Source organism: Ictidomys tridecemlineatus, chromosome 2 (assembly GCF_052094955.1).
Source record: "Ictidomys tridecemlineatus isolate mIctTri1 chromosome 2, mIctTri1.hap1, whole genome shotgun sequence".
In the NCBI taxonomy this organism is placed as follows: Eukaryota; Metazoa; Chordata; class Mammalia; order Rodentia; family Sciuridae; genus Ictidomys; species Ictidomys tridecemlineatus.
In genome coordinates, this window is record NC_135478.1 from 153,398,068 (window position 1) to 153,414,464 (window position 16,397).

The window sequence follows — 16,397 nt, forward strand, 5'->3', positions numbered from 1 at the left end:
TTCATCTCATTGAGGCGTTACAGAGCAGACTAATTTTAAGTGACTTTGAGAATTGTGTTGGCTGTAAAAGGGATTACTCACCAGTTATGGTAGCCTGTAAACCAAGATAGCATATTTGATGGCAAAAGATAACAGAAAGCAGAGGCAAGTTGTAACAATAATTATTGCAAGAAATGTTAAAGTACTTACTGGTTGAAACTTTAAAGAGTAACCTTTGATAGGATACCTGAAGCACTGGAAATTTTTTTAAAAAATAGATAAGTTGGACTTCATCAATACTAAGATGCTGTCAACTTATCAGGACACTTGTCAAGAATGTAAGATGACAATAAACAGTATGGAGAAAACGTTTGCAAATAATGTATCTGACAAGGGATTAATATCCAAACTACATAAAGAACCTCAACGACCTAACAACAATAAAAAATAATAATTCAATTAAAAACTGTGCAAAAGTCTTGAAGAGACATATCTTCAAAGATATGTGAATGAATAATAAGTACCTGAAAAGATACTCAACATTATTAGTCATTAGCGACATGTAAATTCAAACTACACTGAGATACTTCTTCACATCTACTAGGATGATAGTAATAACAATAATAATAATAACAACAAAACAACAACAACAACAACAGAAAATACTAAGTACTGCAAAGGACATGCACAAATTGGAACCTGTATATTTGTGGTAAGAATGTAAAATGTGCAGCTATTGGGAACAACAATGAGGTGGCTCCTTGAAATAGTAACACAAAACTGCTATGTGACCCAGCAATGCTAATTGTAAATATAGTCCAAAATAATTGAAAGCAGGGACTCAAACAGATATCCAGATGCCAGTGTTTACAGCAGCAACATTCACAATAGTCAAAAGGTGGAAACAACCCGAGTGTCCACTAACAGATGGGTTAAACAAAAAATGCAATACTACTCAATCACAAAAATGAATGAAATGCTGATATATGGACCTTGAAAACATTCTGCCTAATGAAATAAGCCAGACACAGAGTATAAACACATTATTTTACACTATCCCCTTAAAGGATCCAAATGGTTCCACTTATATGAAATATCTAGAATAGGCAAATTTATAGACTAAATATAATAGAAGTTACCTGGGATAGAGGAGAATGAATGGGAAGTCACTGATTAATGAGGACAAAGTTTATGTTGGGGATGATGAAAAAGTCTGGGGTAAAATTAACTGTGATGGTTACATATCATTATAAATGTATTTAATAACAATGAATTGTGCAAATGTATACAAATGCTTAAAGTGATAAATATTTGTTATGTATATTTTACCACCATTTTTAAAAATTGAGTAATCTTTGACATTCACTTTGGCACATAGTTTTTGCCAAAGAGCCAACATTCCAATTCTTATTTTGGGCTTTTGTTCTTAGCGTTAGGAAGGTGGTTTGAAGCTGACAGCAAGGTTACCCAAGTCCGCAGCTGCGATTCTGCACTTCTTGCAGGGAAATGGAGCCTTATCTGTAGTTATAATTTCCTCACATGTAGTCTGAGCTTGTAATATGTGTATTACGGAGCAGAGCTACAATTCATCTTAATGATGGTATGTGAAAGAACATCTCAGCAGGGCACCTTAATGAAATGACAATTGGTTGAAGACTTAGAAGATTAAAAATACCCAAGACTTTCAGAAGCTATATCTACTCTCATTTGGATCCTTTAAGGGGATAGTGTAAAATAATGTTCTCTGCCAAACAACAAGAAAGCTTATAGCAAGTAGAGTAAAAATCCTTTTAATATAAAAGATGAAGCCATTAAAAATGTCTAATCAGAAAGCTAAAAATATGGACAGAATTCTCAAGTTTGAATATATCATATAGATGCTTTTCTGGAAGAAACTTCCTTAGGAAAAGACTAAAATATTGCCCAAAGTATTCAGAATATCTTAAAGTAACATGCTTGTGATTCCCTCTCTGGGGCAGAGACTCTTGATTAAGTCCCGAGTTAGACACAATGTATACATTCTTTCATTTAACCCCCAAACAGCCTCATGGAACCCTTCTACACTGATAAATCCAGAGATGTTAAGTTGATTCATCAGAGCTCAAAATACAGAGGTTTCACTGTTGTTAAGGCATAGCCATTGCTTAGAAGCAAAAACTTGGTCATATTGTGTGTCCCGTTTTATAGTTATCACATTGATCAGTATCACAAAGAAAATTGTCAGGTAAAGACTGCTACTATGTTTCCAACATATCAAACAAAAGACAACATACTTAATGGCAAGAATCCTGAACTCTTTCCCTAGCTCTACCTCAATCACCCTGAAAAAACTGAGACAATATTCCGGGCCACAGTTTCCCCAAAATATCATAGGGTCCCTTCTTACTCCAAGTACTATTCTAACCAATTTCACATGAATGATCTCTTCTAGTTGATTCAACCTATTTTTGTTCTTTTCCATGTACAGAGTAAGCAGATATCAAAGATGTGATGATACCCTGTGTGAATGATGATGTGTCAATGTTTACCGATAACATTACAAACCACTATGGTGTGTAATTAACCAAGAGCATTCCTTGAATTTTTCCTGAGTTAAATGCATTTACCAACCTTTTAAAAATGTAAACTAATGTATTTTAGAATTAGCAAAGTTTCAAATTGTTATGCAATCGGTTATATGAGTCACATTACTAATAACTTGTTTGCCAAGAATGCCAAGAACTTTGACTAGTGTTTGCATGTCTTTTCCCAAAAATTAATTTCCTAATTTGTATATGGTCAAGTGAATTAGAGTTGAAGACACCCTGTCAAGTTATTTTTCTAACCATATCAAAAATACTTGATACTTTTGAGTCCTTCCTGTGCTTTTTATAGAGCCCTAGAAAGAAATATTAGACTATAATCAAAATGCTGTGACTAGGGTGTGAACTTTGTCTAGCACACATGAGTTAATAATCCAGTGTTAAAGTATGGTCATCCTACTGGGTGTCTTTCAGCCCTCAGGTCCTGCTGCTCATCATGCTATCAGGATACACAGAAGTGGGAGAGAGCTATCAATGCCTTGTTCTCTATACCATGACAGAACCATTGGTCTTTGCTTGTCTTCATTAACTTCCTTTCCTAGAATCAAGCTTTCTGACTTCTGACTTTAAGACTCAGCTCTGCTTAAGTCCTCATCTTGTCTTCTTCTGCTATACTGATTTGCTGCTTTCTCTACCATGACTTGAGCTTCCTCTGCCAAATCCATCTTCAGTGTTTTTGCCTTAAGATCGCATAGCCAGCTGCAGGCCCTAGAACACCTGATTTGGTAACTTTCCTAAATATAGCACTACTGCTGGGTTTGTGCTCTCCTCTAAGAAGAGTTTAAATGTGCTAAAAATAATTCAGGAAGTGTCATCCATCAAACTTATCCTAAACTCAAACCTATAAATGAACAACTTATTTTAAACCAGGCATCTCTCCATCTCTCTAAAAGGAAAACAAATCACTTAGGTTATGTAGTCAACACATGTACACACACTCGTGCATGATCATGAATTGTTAGATAAGGTAGAAAATTGGATTTTGGATTTTGATGGTCACCATGTCCTCTGGAGACCAGTTGAAAAATAGCAGATCACAATGGTCAAAGGACTGAGTGTCTATGCTCAGTTTCTCACTTGCCATGAGAGTCTCTACTCCAGCCTTTGGGAATTTTGTACAGACTATCTCTACATCATGCTCATTAACTCTGGTTAGATATGATGGCTAATTATAAGCTTTTGGAACCCAAAGAGTTATCATATTAATTGGGAGCTGAAGAGTAATACAAATGAGGAGAATGTGGTTTAAATACTTTACATAGCTACTAAATGTGAACTTGAAGAAATGCTGACTAGACCTTAGCAACTAGGCAGAAATTGAAAAACCCAGATAACCTAGTCCAGCACTTCTGAAGCAGGAGTGACACTGCCTGCAGAAGACATTGTGCAAAGCCTAGAGATATTTTTGATGTTCACAAAAGGAGAATTGGCGAGTGCTCCTCACGTCTTGTGGATTAAGCCGGGTGATACTGCTAAACATCCCACAGTGCACAGGACAGCTGTTGACAGCATAGTTCAGCATAGGACAGCTATTCAAAGAATAGTTAAACCCAGCGTCTAGCAATGGAGCCAACACTAAGATACCCTAACGTAGAGAAGAAAATCTGAAACCAGGTGGCTGATAGGTAATCAATGTAGTTCAAAGGAGGAGATGCATGTAAATTCACCTTCCAGAGTAGAAGCACACTGGACCCACATATCAAATTTGCCTCTGTTGTTTCATGCTTCTCGGAGGTCTGAAATCTCCTTAGTAGTTATGGTACTCTTTGTGATATCTCTATTTACCTTTCTGTCAAAATCTTAAGAAAGATCTAAAAATATCAGTCCCAATAAAAAGTGGTTTACCATTCCATAGGCATTTTTTTTCTAGATGTGAAAATACTTCCATAGGGGGAAATGTTAAGACTCAGCAAAGATTGAATCTCTAATTATGAAATCTAGACTAAGCAGACTTAGTGTGGAAGGTTTGGGTTTAAGGGAATAATTGGGGGAGCTTAGAGATGATACTTTCCCCACATGGTGACCTTTTCCTCTCTCTAGGTATAAGGCTGGCCATGGCTGACTGTGAAAGTGATAGTCCACATGATATCACCAAGTAACTACCAATAGAAAGGGCATCTATAGACCACAGTCATCTGCAACCCATAACCAATACTGGAATACCTGGTGTCAAAGGAATAGTAATGTCACCATCCCATGAAGACAGCAACTATGCGATTTTTCTTGTTAACTATTTCAAAAATATAAATAGAAAATTCTATTTACTTTTTAGAGTTTTCAAAATCATTGAATGGCACCTTGTTTTGAGTGGACTCTTGTGCAAAATAAGCTATACTGAACCTTTGGGTTCCTTATGCTTCTGTATGGTATTTCTAATATAAAATAAGTTAAAAATAATAAACACGCATGTAACTATATAAATACTTATACAAAATATACAATGTTAAAATTAGAATCATTATGGAATTAGAGCATAATAGAAAAGTGAAAGACATAAATATTTTGTGATTTCTAGGGCAGTGGGATCCAGGCTGCCTCTAGCTGCACCTGGGATTCCAATATTGGGCTATGACAGGTGTGGGGAGCACCAGGAAAATCAATCTGGATTAGCTCTGTCTGCCTGTGTTTTGCATATTGCCTTTTTCACATACGATTTCCCTTGGAAAAGGAATTCAGTTGAAAAAAAAAAAAAGGTTGAAAACCGCTGCTCTAGGTGTCTCCAATGCAAAGGATATTTTTTTAAAAATTATATCTCAAAGGTATTTTCAAAATATTTTGGACTCATTTCATGTCTAGAATAAACATACCATGAAAAGTTCAGTGAGATGGAATGAAGCCGAGCTGCACAGTTTTGCATGGTTGTGAACAACTGGAGAAGCCACTAACAGGTGACGCTGTTGCTCTCTCATCTGTGTTACATGCCAAACGAGCTGTGATAACTTTGTCTTTCGAGTTACCTAAGACTCAGCTCCTGAAGTACTTGGCCATATTGGATTTGTTTTTGAATTTCTAGCAGCAGCCCAGTGACAGACACATTGCGAAGTCCTCAGTGTATGTTTCCTGAACTAAATTGCTTAATGTTAGAAAATAATTATGGATGACCATATTTCTGCCTTCAAGATGAATCCAAACTACATATTTCCCCCTTGTTTGGAAGACTCAATAATAGGCTGCAACCAAGTGTAACTGCTTCTAGAAAGGTATGGCCATTTTCCCCCTTAAATTCCCAGAAGGTGATATGTTACCAATGTGACTATTGAACTTTTATTTAGTAATTACCAAAAGCAGAAGCTACCATTCTTTAATTTTGAGAGTTACCTTCTTCCTATACAAAAGCTGAGGAAACATTTATCCATGCAAAAAAAATAATGGGTAATATTTCTAGACATCTCAGGCAGGTGAATGGAAGTAAGACAAGAGAAAATCATTTCAAGAGAAAATCACATAGGTCATTTCAGGGTTGGTTGTGGGCCAAGTTTCAGACTCATATGGGCTCAAGACTAGGTGTACATGTCTTCTCAAAAGGAAAAAAAAAAAAAACAACTACCACCAACAAAATAAAAGCAGAGGGAACAAATCTACATAAACCAAAATCAATGAGCTTCCCATAGTTTTAGGAATACTACCACTTCATTTCATTTTCTTTTAATAGTTGTGAGAGTCATAAGATGAAAGTCAACCAAAGGGCTTTGAAAATATATTTCTTTTAAAATAATAACTTGAACTTATGATTAACTTATGTTATAGGACTACAGTTGTCCAATTCAGAAACCTGCAATTCATGTTAACAGCCATATAGTCTAAAACTTTATCTAGAAAGGATCGTGGAGATAATCAACAAAGAAAAAATTAATAACATAGAAGAGAAAGGGTAGCCTCAATTTCTATTAGAAATATGCTATAGTTAGCATGCAGTAATTGGGGATTTTTAAATTTTTATTTTTTGGTGGTGCTGAGGATTGAACCAAGGGCCTTGTGCATGCTGGGCAAGCACTCTACCACCAAGCCACATCCCCAGCCCTTAATTGGGGATTTCTATAGCATCATCTGAGTCATCATCCCACATGGAATTAACTCTTTTCAGGCATTTCCCCTTCTATGTCTTGCTTGAGCTAACCCATTTTGTATTTCTGCTCATTCAAATCCTATCATATAGTCAAATTATGCACACATTCTCAGGCATATGCTCACACCAAGGAAAACCACAATGAACATTTGATTGTAACAATGATAAAATTTGGGCTGGGGATGTGGCTCAAGCGGTAGCGCGCTCTCCTGGCATGCATGCAGCCCGGGTTCGATTCTCAGCACCACATAAAAACAAAGATGTTGTGTCCGCCGAAAACTAAAATATATATATTATATATATAATATATATATAATATATATATTTTAAAAAATGATAAAATTTGTACACTTGCAAAACTTGGTGGCATACCTTGAGGATGGCAGGATGCCTGTTGGGACTGAGGAAAGAGATTATATGAAGGAATAGAGCAGACGGTAGTAAGAAAGGGCAGCCATAATGATGGCATCCTCCATTTGCTGAGAGGCTGATGCGATAAGTCTTTATGCACAGTATTTCAATCCTCCAAGTACATGTAAGTAGTTTTTATTAATCTGAGAGGGTAATAATTCTACAGAAAATTTAGAAATGATAGGAAACTTGGCTCATTAGCTCACTCCAAAGAGTTTCTACCATGATTGATATTACTCATTCAGTCAGTGTTAATGTAAATTTTGGTATTTCTTCAGTATTAAAAATATATTACAAACATATTTTATATATATTATTATAAAATATATTAAAAATATAAAATACTAATTTAGTTGAGAAAATTTGGCAAGGACTTGAGTTCATAAATATATTATGCAAAAGGGACACATGCTCAGACTGAGACAAAAGAGTACAAAATAAATTTTAATCAGGCAATGGCAACATACACAGAAACAGATATATTTTTCTTTTTATAAAAATAATAGTTTTATTGAATATTTTTTAAATATAGAAATGTACCAAGAAGAAAATTAAAATCACCTATAATAATGCATGGATTTTTATCTTTGTTAGAATCAAATGGCTGTTAAGTTTCGTCATGACCAGTCCATTGAATTGTTCAGCTGAGACAATGTGGGGTGTCCAGCAGGAGGGTGAAGCACAGTTTATTCTAAATTGAGACTTAGGGATACATGTAATAATTCTGTTTCAAGAGTACATATGAGGGGTGGGGGGATGTGGCTCAGTAGCAGAGTACTTGCCTAGCATGTCTGAGGCACTGGGTTCGATTTCTGGCACCACATAAAAAACAAATAAAGCTATTGTGTCCATCTACAACTAAAAAAAAAAAAAAGAAAGAAAAAAAAGAAATAAAAGAAAAAAATTTTTAAAAGAGTACATATGATCAGGGGATAATATATATCCCACTCAAAGACAATCACATTGCTGAAGAATGACCACCTGTGTAGTGACAGTAACTGTAGATAATTTTATAAATGCTGGGAAATATTTTGCATAGTATTATCACCTGGGTTATGATTATTGCTGATTTGTTTAATGTTGCTTACATTTTATCATCTTTAAGGAATGTTACCCACAGTTCTGGGGCAATGGGAAGAAAAGTATTTGAGAATCCCTGCCCTAGTCATGTCAAACATCTGACAATCCCTCGACACATCAAACTCTTCTTTGCTTCCTTGATTTGGCACAAAACAAAAGAAACAATCCCAAAACAAAAATATTTCCCATCTGTGAAGCAAATACTTCAAATATTTATCTACTGTCAAAAATCCAGGATATAGGTGAATTTTAAATAATTGCCTGGATGATAGACGATATGATAGGATAACTCTATAGGAAAATTTGAAATGATAGGTAACTTGGCAAATATAAAAATAGATCCCAAAATATGAGCATTTAGAGCCAACATATGATTCCCTGTGACAGAATTTACATGTTATTGGGCCTGCAGGGGGAACAACACTCCCCCAAGGCTCTGCTGCCGAGCAATGTATCGTGACCCTATATGGAAGTGTCGGGGCACCCACATTCAGTTCCCAAAAGGAATCATCTCTTCCTGTTAATAATGGGAATATGACCTCGCCTTGGAGCATGTGAACCCAGGCTAAGCTACTAGTTATTCTGAATCTATACTCCTAGGGGAGAAACTCAGGAATCTACATCTTATGCCAGACAACTAGGTGATTCCTGATCCACAACCACACTTTGAGAAAAAAATCTAAAATATGTTTTCAGCCAATTTTAAAAATTCCAACAAGATATAACTGAATCACAAAACATACTTTTTAAACTTGGAAAAACACTGGGAACTTGAGCAAGGCACTTAAGCATTCAAAACTACCTCTAGTGTCCTTTCTTAACAAATAGCAGCAACATCTGCTGTTAAAGAATAGTCATGTTCCCTCCAAATTCATATGTTGAGGTCTTAATCCCAGTATGACCTGTATTTGAAGGCAGAGTCTATCAGGAGGTATTCAAGGTTCAGTGAGGTCAGAAGGATAAGAACTAACCCAATAGCCTTTGTGCCCTTACCAGAAGAGGAAGGGTCATCATGGGACACAGAGGAAAAGCCAAGCAAGGAAACAAGTCTGCAAGCCAGGAGGAGGCCTCACCAGAAATCAACCCTGCTGGCAACTTGAACTTGGGCTTTCAAATTCCAGAACTGTGAAAAAATAAATTTCTTTTTTTTTAAGCCACCCAGACTTTGGTATTCTATTATGGCAGCCTGAGCAGATAAACACATCTACCATTCTAAAGGTAAAAATATACCTGTTACCTAGAGATACTGTCTATTAATGAGAATTACTGATATGGACAAAACCATTTGTCTTTGAAAGAAAATTTCTGAGAAGAAGATGTCTCCACAGGTCTTTTACCTAAAGAGACATCTGAAAAAGTAATATTTTTGTTTCAACATGACACTTTTGTACATTAAATATTCTTGATAAAATGTGTAATTTTTAAAAGGCTAAAACTGTAAAATCTAATGAATTTAGTAAAGTTTCCAGATATAGAATCAATATACAAAAATCAGAAATATTTCCGTACACTTAACAATAAACTATCTGAAAAAGAAATCAGGAGAACAATCCCATTCAAAATACAACCAAAAATGATAAAATACCTAGGACTAAACTACTGAGGTAAAAGACTTATATACAGAAAATCACAAAATAATGATGAAAGAAATTAAACAAAATCCAAACAAAAAGATACCCCATGTTCATTGACTGATAGAATTAATTAATATTATTAAATGAAAGACTATTAAAATATAATGTTTTAATTTATGATTAAATAAATATTTTAGTTTTATGAAAACATTTTAATAAAATACAGTCAAATTTATAATTAATATTATTAAATTAATATTATTAAATGTTCTTACTACCTAAAGTAATTTACAGATTCAGTACAATCTCTATCCTAATGGCAGTGTTTCACAGAAATAGAAAAATGTTCTAAAAACTTATGAGCCACAAAATACCACTGTTATGTTTTAGATATTAGTTGTACCTCAAAAGCTCATTTGTGAGACAATACAAGAGGGTTTAGAGGAAAAATGAGTGGGTTATAAAAGTCTTAACCTAATCAGTGAATTAACCCCCTGGTAGGATTGACTAGGTGGTAACTGTAGGCAAGAAGTTGTGCCTGGAGGAGGTAAATCATTGGGGGCATGACTTTGGGGTGTATGCTGTGTTCTTGTTGAGCACAGTAGTCTCTCTATGCTTTCTGGTTCCATGTTCTGAGCTCCTTTCCTCTACCACACCCTTCTATCCTGATGTTCTGCCTCACTTTGGGCCCAGAGCAATGGAGTTGGCCATCTATGGACTGAGACCGCTGAAGCTATAAGCCCCCAAATAAACTTTTGTTCTTCTAGTTGTTCTTGTCAAGTCTTTTGGTCACAGTAGCAAAACAAAACAAAACAAAACTTGACTAAAACAACCATAATCATGAAATCAATCTTGAGAAGGAAATAAAACTGAAGGCATTACATGCCCTGTTTCCCAAACACATTACAAATCCACAGTCATCAAGACAGTATGGTACTGGCTGAGAGACAGACATATAGATTAACAATAACACAATTAGAGGCTAAGCACTGGAGTAGACATTTCTCCAAAAAATCAACTGAATAAGGAACTCAGAAATACACCCACATATATATGATCACTTGGTCTTCAAGAAGGGTGCCAAAAACACACAAGGAAAGAAGAGTCCTTCAACAAATGGTGCTGGATATCCACATACAAAACAAACAAACAAAAAGAAACTGGACCCATCTTACACCATAAAAAAAAAAAAAAACCTAGTCTAAAATGGAATAAAGACTTAAACATAAGACCTGAAACTGTAAAACCAGTAAGAGAAAACAAAATGGAAAATCTATGATTTTGGCAATGATCCCATGAATATAACCCAGGAAGTATAGACAACAAACTGAAATTAAACAAGTGAGATTATATCAAACTCAAATGCTTCTGTGCAAAAAGGAAAAAAAAAATTAAGACTGAAAAGGTGATTAAAAAAAAAGGTGAAGGTATTTGGAAATATCTGGTAAGGAGTTACTTTCCAAAGTATATAAAGAACTCCTAAATATCAAAAGTAAAAACAAAGAAACAAAAACCCACCAATAACACAATCAGAGGCTAAGCACTAGAGTAGACATTTCTCCAAAAATGATATACAAATGACCAACAAGTAAATGAAAAAAATGTTCTGCCTCACTGTCACAGAAATGCAAGTCAATACTGCAATGAAATATCACTTCATAACTGTCAGAATTGTTGTTATCCAAAAAATAAGTCTTGGTAAGTGTAAGGTCCTTACTTAGCATCTGGGCAGCCATCTTAAGTGACAGCCGCCAATTTCCCACCCAAGGACCTTTCTGGGAAAGGCTCACCACTCCCTTATACCAATCCAACCCTTAAACCTGCCCACATTAGTACCCACCTGGCTCTGTTCCCTGAGCATGTCCCATAAAAGCCTCCAAATCCAAGCCTGTCCTGCATCTCTCTGTCTATGGAGAGATGTACCTTCATTTGTCAGCTCTGACAAATAAACTCTCATGCGTATCTCTGCCTGATCTCCATCTTTCATTTCTCGCTTGCCTGTCTCCCAGTTCCTCACTTTCCTTTCAGTAAGGATGTGGAGAAATTGGAACCCTTGTACACTGTTGATGGGAATTCAAAATAGACAGCCATGGAAAAATAGACAACTACCATGGAAAAAAGCACAGAATTTCCTAAAAAAAAAAAAAAAATGGCAGAGTATTATATGATCCAGAAAACTCACATCTGGCAATGGATTCAAAAGAATTGAATTCAGAATCTCAAAGAGATATTTTAACCCCATATTCTTCACAGCATAGTTAATAGGAGCCAAAAGGGAAAAACTACCAAAATGTCCAACAACAGATGACTTGATAAAAAAAAAAAGAAATTATAAGTACATGGAATAAAATACTATTTCACCATTAAAAAGAAGGAAATTCTGTAATACATGACAATATGTATGAGTCTGAGAATATTATGCTATGTGGAATAAAGCAATCACAGAAATACTGCCTGATTCCACAAATGGGGTGCCTGAAAAAGCAAAATCAAATAGTGGGAATAAAGACCTATGGAATAAAGACTTAAACATAAGACTTAAACCACCAATGGTGGTTACCAGATATTGGAGGAGGGGAGATGAGGAGTTATTAATCAATGGGCATAAAGTTGCCGTCAACCAAGATGAAAAAGCTGAAGAGATCTACTGTACATCATTGTATTTATAAGGTCCTTGCTTAACATCTGTACAGCAATCTTAAGAAACAGCCCTCCCCCGGCTGGGGATGTGGCTCAAGCGGTAGCGCGCTCGCCTGGCATGCGTGTGGCCCGGGTTCGATCCCCAGCACCACATACCAACAAAGATGTTGTGTCCTCCGAGAACTAGAAAATAAATATTAAAAAAAAAAAAAGAGAAAAGAAACAGCCCCCATTTTAGGACACGCCGAGCTCTAATCTCTGAGTCTGTCCCATAAAAGTGCTGAACCCCAAGCCTGTTTTTCCTCTCTCCATCTATGGAGAGATGAGCCTTTATTTGTCAGTTCTGACAATTAAACTCTCTCATGTGTGTCTCTGCATGGTCTCTTTCCTTCATTTCTCTCTTGCCCATGTCCCAGTTCCTCGCTTTCCTTTCAATAATAAAATCATTTTTTCTAATTACAAAAACTATACACAATTGTGGAAATTTAAAAAGTACAGAGAATCACAGAGCTTGTCAGCACAAATCCATTTGCAAACAGTTTGTTATTTCCATTTTACTGGTAACTTCCAGCAGATCTCTATAATATGTCTTGGATATAAACAAGTGTAGAGCAAGATGAAAGTTTTAAGTAGAATCATAGATTCATTTACAAATCAATTTACAAATTGCATGAAAAATCAAAAGTTAATTTTCAATTGCTTGTGGAAAAAATATTAGATTGTTTTCCCTAAGCAATATTGACCCAAATAACCATGTTTGTACGTCCCTGAGCACACGTGGTAAGCCTATCCCCTAACATTAAGATCATTATATATGAGTTTGAACTAATAAATTTCCCATGCTCCTTATTTCTTTGGATTTTCTGGCTAACATGATGTCTCTGATATATGCAGAGGGAAGTGGACCACTATTTACATAGCAAGTAACTTTCTCTCCACAATGCATGTGTTGATACTCTAGAAAGCCTAACTTTTTAACAAAGGTGTCATTGATCATCAAAGTCAAGTTAACATAGAAGATACAGATGCAGAAATATCTGCTCTGAAAATAACCTCAAAGGAGCTGCTTCAGTCTATTCTAAACTCCACTTCCCTACTTATAATTGCTGGTGAGTGTAATATATTCCAAATATTTTCCTGATGCAATTTAAAGTTTTAAAATTTGTATTTTTCAACATATTACTGAATATCTTCACCTGGTTGTTCTATAGACTCTTTTGATTCAATAAAAAATAAGAAATAATAATAAATTATATGATTTGAATAGATGATACATATGATGCACTGCCAGAAAAATTCATTATTACTCATCTTTCTGACAATTCTGCATAATAAAATTATCTTATTTTTATAAAAGAGAGAACTTTATAGAATTTTATAGAAGAGAGAACTGATATTCTTCAATAAATGATTTGCCTAAGGTCATCCAACCAGTCAATGATGGAGAAAATTCCCTCCCATTACTAAAAACCTACATTAGATGTCATATATAGATATAGATATAGAATGAAGCAAGATTTTTATATATATAAATCTTCCATATATATGTTTTATATATATATAAATCTTGGAGGAACATCTGATTCACCACATCCATTCATGGAAGTCAAATAAAGAGCCACAAACAAAACTGGACATATATATATATATATATATATATGTTTTATATAACTCTCTCTCTCTCTCTCTCTCTCTCTCTCTCTATATATATATATATATATATATATATATCTTATATGGCAAAATATATTTGTCATATAATTCTCATAAAAAGGTAGGTGTCTAATGCATAGGAAAGAAATCAGTTTAAATAGTTTTGTATTCATTCCATTTCAGAGAGCCTGGCACACCACAGGCATGAATAAATGAACATGTGAGAAAAAGTGTTCCTCTGTAAACTGTAGATTTTAAGATAACCACTTAATTGTCTCATCAAACGTCTTAGTTAGGCTCAACTTTCCAGATATCTTTTGAGAAAAATACCTAAAGTTTTCAGGTATAAGAAACTAAAGAAAAATTTAAAAATATAAGTGATCATTTCCAAACTACATCCATCAGCTGCCTGAGAAGGGTCTCCATGGTAAGAAATTATCACAGTACCACATTAATGGTGGGAGGGAGGTGTAAGTAGCAAATATATTACCTTAGTATGTGTTTTCCTCTCATATTTAATCCTTAAATATAAGTGCATGTTATTCACAAATTTTAAAATGTTACCTTATTGTATCAGGGTCTCTATACTAAAAAAAGACTAATGTGTAAAAGAAGACGAATAAGATAAACAACTTCAAGGCCAAATATGCGTCACTTCTAGATTAAATTTGCAAATCTATTCATTTAGTATGCTCAGTGGGAAGATGGAGATCCAGAGTCCTCTAAATGACCTTTCCCGAGAAATAATTAATTGGTATGTACTATGCTTTGTTAAAGAAAGCAAACACCCTTCGTGAACATGAATGTAATGCCGTTTGAAGCAAATAGATCTAGATTATTTTTTACCATCCCCCCCTTCTTTTTGAAAAATTGAACATATTTTATATCATCTATATAAATTTTTACAAGCAAATAAAAAGCTTCTAGAACCAGACTTAAATGCATGGCTTTTCATGAACAATTACTGGAGCTATGACTGCAGCAGATGACTCGTGAGCAAGGTGTTCAGAATGTGTCAGAATGAGAAATCTTGGAGGAACATTTGATTCACCACGTCCATTCATGGAAGTCAAAGACAGAGCCACAAACAAAACTGGATGTTCAGTCTCTGCTGCAGACAGATCACAGAGTACTACAATGCTCATGTTTACTGCAGAATACGAATGGAGATGACATTCTACTCATCTTATCCTCCCCCATCTCACTCGTGAGGAATGAAATGCAAAACCTGAAAGTTCAAGGACATGTTTGTGAGCCCGTGATGGTAAATACAACTAACAGGCACAGAACTTCTAACTCTTAGTTTGTGTGTGTGTGTGTGTGTGTGTGTGTGTTCCCTCTCACATATTTAGAAAAGCTATTGCTCAAGAAATGTGGTGAAGAAACTCTTGGTGCACATAAAGTCTTAAAGCTGAGGAAATCTACAAAAACAACTTTTAAAATGTCTGACGAAAATCCTCAGACAAGAATCAGAGCTGGGGGATGGAAGGAAAAGGAATCATAAAGAAAGGAAAAGAAAAAACAGAAGGGAAAGGAAGGAAAGGACAAGAGGAGGAGAGGTGGGGGCTGGGAGAAAGAAGAACATTAACATTCATGGAGTTTGTTTTATGAGGCAAAATGCATGGTCATAATTATTTGCCCAAACTATTCAAGACAAATGAATTGATACCCTGAGGAAGGAGAGAGGAGGGTGAAATGGAGCAAGAGAAATGGAGAAAGGAAGTGGGCAGGGTGGGGGTGAGGAGAGAAAGGGGAAAGAGGGAGAGAGAGAGAGACAAAAAAAAAAAATCAACCTTCCTGGAGCTTAGTACATAGGGAAAATGCAGAGAATTGTGATTTGTTTAATCTATTTAGGACAATTGAATATAGCCCCTGAGAAAGAAGTGATGTGGGGCAGTGGCAAGCCAGAGAGAGCGAGGAGGAGAAAGATAGAAAAAGAGATAAAGGGAAAGGAAGGGGAAAGAAAAGGAGAGGGAGAAAGAGAAGATTAATTTTTTAAAAACTTTTTAAAATTTATATATGACAGCAGAATGCATTACAATTCATATTACACACATAGAGCACGATTTTTCATATCTCTGGTTGTAGACAAAGAGTATTCACAGCAATTCGTGTCTTCCTACATGTACTTTGGATAATAATGATCATCACATTCCACCACCATTAATAACCCCATGCCCCCTCCCTTCCCCTCCCACTCCTCTGCCCTATCTAGAGTTCCTATGCCTAGAGTTCCTATTCCTCCCATGCTCCCCTTCCCTACCCCACTATGAATCAGCCTCCTTATATCAAAGAAAACATTCGGCATTTGGTTTTTTGGAATTGGATAACTTCACTTAGCATTACGAGAAGATTAATTTTAGTGGAGTTTTATTACACAAGGCAAAAATACTTGGAATTATTATTTGCCCA